Raw genomic sequence first — 4,840 nt, 5'->3', positions numbered from 1 at the left:
CTATCACAAGAATGCTGGAAAACCAGAATGGAGAGGACACCAGGCCCAAATAATGAATGCCCAGAATTATAACCTAGGGTTTGGAAACATATACACCCCAGGCCAGCCATGTTCCCTCTGTCCCTACTCTTCTCTTCTAAGCCCTATCTATCCTTGAAAGCCCAGCTACGGCTTCGCCTCCTCCAGGAAGCCATGTGTGGCCACCCCTTTCCACACTGATCTCTAGGCCCATCCCTAGATTCTCAAAGGGCTTACAGGCTGTTGAGCACAGCATAGCATTTCTGGTTACTAAGCTCTGCCTTTTGCAGCTGCGGTCATGTAACATTTGGCTCCACCACTGAACTGCAAGTTCTTAGAATTAGCTAGAAAGTTTATGTTCTCCTCAATTCCAGGCACACTGTAAATAGAGAGCTTCCTTGGCTTAATGATAGTGTTACATCCCAATTAATCCACTTCTGTAATTTGAAAATATTGTAAGTCAGAAATGCATTTAACACACCTAACTTAACGAACATGAGTGCTTAGCCTAGCTTAGCCCAGTAGCCCACAGTCGGGCGAAATCATCTAACACACAGCCTATTTTAAACTAAAGTGTTGAGGGGCGCCTGGGTGGCTCAGTGGGTTAAAGCCTCTGCCTTCGGCTCGGGTCATGATTCCGGGGTCCTGGGATCGAGCCCCGCATCGGGCTCTGCTCAGCAGGAGTCTGCTTCCTCCTCTCTCTCTCTGCCTGCCTCTCTGCCTGCTTGTGATCTGTCTGTCAAATAAATAAATAAAATCTTTAAAAAATAAATAAATAAACTAAAGTGTTGAATAGGTCCAGTAACTTGTTGCACACTGAGCTGAGAGTGAAAAGCGGAATGGTTGAAATGTATCAGTTGTTTACCCTCAAGGTCACATGGCTGCTTGGGAGCTGTAGTGCGCGGCCACTTCCCAGCACTGTGACAGAGAACTAGCCCGGGAAAAGATCAAAAATTAAAATTTGAAGTATAGTTTCTACCGGATATGTGTTACACTTTGTACCATCATAAAGTTGAAAAATCATAAGTTGAACCATCATAAGTTGGGGGCCATCTGTAAATATTTATTGGCTTGCATACACAGTAAGCACTCCATAAATAACTATAGATTTGGTGTCAAATAGATGCTTAATCAACACCTATTGGTTTGGTTTATAAAAGGTGCTTGATAAATGCCTCTTAGTTTGGTACATAGTAGGAGTTCAATAAATGGCTGGCTTGACCTAATAGACTTTTTTGGGGTCTCTCCTTTCCTCAAAGATTTTACTTATTTATTTGAGAGAGAGTGAGAGAGTAGAATGGGGGGGGTGCGGCAAAGGGAGAAGGAGAAGAAGACTCCCTGATGAACAGGGAGCCTGATGGGGGGCTCGATCCCAGGCCCCTGGGATCATGACCTGAGCCGAAGGCAGACGCTTAACCGACTGAGCCACCTAGGGGCTTCTTCTTCTTCTTCTTTTTTTTTTTTAACGTAAGCTCTATGCCCAATGTGAGGCTTGAACCCACTGATCCTGAGATCAAGGGTTACAAGGCTCCCCAGGGTCTCTTCTATGATGAGAACTAGTTAGGCTGATTGGGGTACCAGCCAGCCAATAGAAAGCTGAGCTGGGATAGGAAAGCTCCCCAAAACAGGCCAAAGTAGGGAGTGAGCTGGTGGGAAAAATCCAAGCCAAGTTCTTGAGTGGGACTCACAGTCAGGTCTGGAGGGCCCAGATACAAATATCAGATTCTAAGAGGTACCTCCAATGACTTTCAACAGCACTTACTCAGGGCTCTTCCCTAATTTCATCTCCCAAAGTAGCCCTGCCCTGCCCTGCCCTATTGATTTCAGGAGCACTACCCTATTTTATTTCATTCTTAGCATTCACACTACTTGGCATTATCAACATCACTACCATTTCCCGCCACACCCAGCACCCACTCCATCTCCCCACTAGAATGTATACCCTAGGGAGATTTTCTTATTCATTGATACTTGCCTCATTCCCCAACATAACCCCATCCTTGCTGGAAGTGTGCCAGCACATAGTAGGTGGTCAGTAAATATATCTTGAGTGAATGGCTGAATGAACTGAGAGAAGCCAGAAGAGAGGAAATCATCAGGAAGTGGATTCAGACAGATCTGGATGGGAACTAGCAAATGTCTGGCCTTTGGCTGTAATTGCCCATAGGCTGTTTTCCACCTTCTTTTGTGGGACTGCATGTGCCAATGATGGTAGTGTCTGGTTGTCTTAAAGGGACAGAGAGGCTGAGGGAAGAGACGATCAGCCTATCCCTTGAACGTTTCTTCTGACCTCTAACGAGGTAATACAATGGCTCCCTATCTTATTCTTAGGGAGCCTTATAGGATTCTCTCTAGTGGACGATATGAATATATCTCATGAAGTACAGCATGCTCATTTTGTTATGCAGATGATAACTAGTAAATCTTATTATTCAGCATATGTTCACTTCCCTCCCCTTGCAGTGGCGTATACTTACTTCCCTGCTCCCTTGATGCTGAGCTTGGCCAACGTGCGTCTTGCTTTAGCCAATGATACATTATTGAAATGATGTAGACAGGGGCTTTCTATATACTTGTACACTTTGGCTGTGTCTTGGGCTCTGGTGACCTGGAAAGAGAAGCAAGTCCTAGCTAGCTGCTGTCCCTTCAGCCAGAGTCCCAAAATGAAGGCCCATGGAATAGACCTGAACCGAAGCCTGCAGTAAGGAGCTGGGCCCAGCTAACCTGCGCAGAGCAGCCCTGCCAAGGCCAGCCCACACCCGTCAAATTGCAGACCACGAGCATGAGAATAGATGCTTGTGATGTAAGCCACTGGTTCCGAGGCTGCTCTGTTCTGTAGCACTGTTGTGGAAATAGCTGATAAATATGTAATTCATGCTCACGGTAGGAAAAACATGAGAAAATATAGATAAGTAAGAAAGGAGAGATATAAGGCATCTATGAGTCCATCATCCAGAATACACACTCCTAACATTATGGCACATGGTGTCCACTATTTATCTATACGCTGCATCCATGGGGACCTACCTGAGGCAACTTTTGGTGACCTGTTTTTGCAGACCAACGTATGATGAGCACCTTTCCAAAGCCACAAACATTACAGTGTTGTCTCGTTGTCTTGCCAACCCCCTGCAGGGCAGGCTCAGAAAGGCAAGCTGATTTGCCAGAAGTCACACCTCTGGGAATCCTCCCAGTCCCCTGTGACTTTCAGTTCAGAGCTCTGTCCACCAGGCAGGTTTCCTCTTGGGGCCTCATTAACATTTTTGGCCCCTGGCAAGGTCAGCTCCTAAGGCAACAGTAACAAAAGGAAACTTTATCTTATCTGGAAGGAGAACAGGAGTGCTTGGTTCCCCCCCATTCGTAAGATTCCAAGGGCTGGAACGGAGCACTGCTGCCGGCTTCCCATCCCGTGTGTCCTGGGGGATTGCTATTTCCTCCCTGGGGTAGAAGGACACAAGGGCAAGTGGTCAGGGAGTCTTTTTTCAGTGGAGCCTGCAGCAGGCCCATAGGTTTCCAGTGTCATGTGGGGGAGAAACAAAGCTCTCGGTGTGCTAATCAGTGAGAATGGAGCAGAAGGTAGCTCCGGTTCCTGTAGGAGGGCCAGCCTAGGACCTGCTAGCAAGAACCTGGGAACTGCATTCCAGACTACAGAGAGCTTCGGGGTGGAAGCTCCATAAGGGGTGTCTGGGTGGCTCAGTCGGTTTAGTGTCTGTCCTCACCTCAGGTTATGATCCCAGCGTCCTGGGATCTAGCCCCACATGGGACTCTGCTCAGCGAGGAGTCTGCCTCTCTTTCTCTCTCTCTCTGCCTGCTGCTCCCCCTGCTTGTGCTCTCTCTGTCAAATAAATAAATAAAATCTTAAAAAGGATGGGAAAAGCAGCACAGGATGACCCCATCAGAAGCTACATTCAGGGCGCCTGGGTGGCTCAGTGGGTTAAGCCGCTGCCTTCGGCTCAGGTCATGATCTCAGGGTCCTGGGATCGAGTCCCACATCGGGCTCTCTGCTCAGCAGGGAGCCTGCTTCCCTCTCTTTCTCTCTGCCTGCCTCTCTGTCTACTTGTGATCTCTGTCAAATAAATTAAAAAAAAAAAAAAAAGAAGCCACATTCACCTAAGCCAAGGGCCGGGACTCAGAGATGGCAGACTTGCCTTCTAGTTGTATGGCCTCAGTTTTCTCATCTGTCAAATGGTCGCAGGACCAAATGCCCAGGGGCTGCTTTCTTCTACCATAACAAAGCAGGGCTGCTGGGAGGGTGGTAGAGTGAGGAGTGGGACAGGGCTGTAGAACCACAGCTGGAAGTCTGCTCCCAGAACCCTGAGGGGCAGAGGCGATGGGGCATGCTGGCTCAGGGAAAGAAAGAGCCTAGATTTGGGGAGATTCAGGTAGAGAAAGTAGAGCCTACAGAATCCTCGAAAGTTTGCAGAAAGTAGGCTCCAGTCACAGCTTCTCCTGTAATCAGGGTTTTCACTGGAGAAAGCACTTTATTTGTATTTTTCTTCTTAAGTTGATTTTCTGACCCTGGGTGGTGAGGGAGAAAGAAGGAAAGAAAAGGACAAATAGAAACAGCCTACTGGGTGGAATGGGGCCAGTGGAGGTGGGTGGGAGGGAGTGCCTCAGACACCAGATGGGACCACTCTGGCCCCCACCCCTGAGAAACCAGAAACTTTGGCGCAAACCCAAGCGATGGTGGGGGACCCTTGCCCCCAAGCCCAGTGGCTCTGATGGCAATGACAGTAAGCCCTCCGGTGGCTTCTCTAGCTGAAGGGCTTCCTTCCCGCCTCCTCCCTTCATCAGGTGAGTCCAAACCTCTTTACAGGAGGAA

This window comes from Lontra canadensis, unplaced genomic scaffold (assembly GCF_010015895.1).
Source record: "Lontra canadensis isolate GAN:19392208 unplaced genomic scaffold, GSC_riverotter_1.0 scaffold28, whole genome shotgun sequence".
Lineage (NCBI taxonomy): Eukaryota > Metazoa > Chordata > Mammalia > Carnivora > Mustelidae > Lontra > Lontra canadensis.
The sequence above is the reverse complement of the archived record's forward strand: the minus strand, read 5'-3'. Positions refer to the sequence as shown.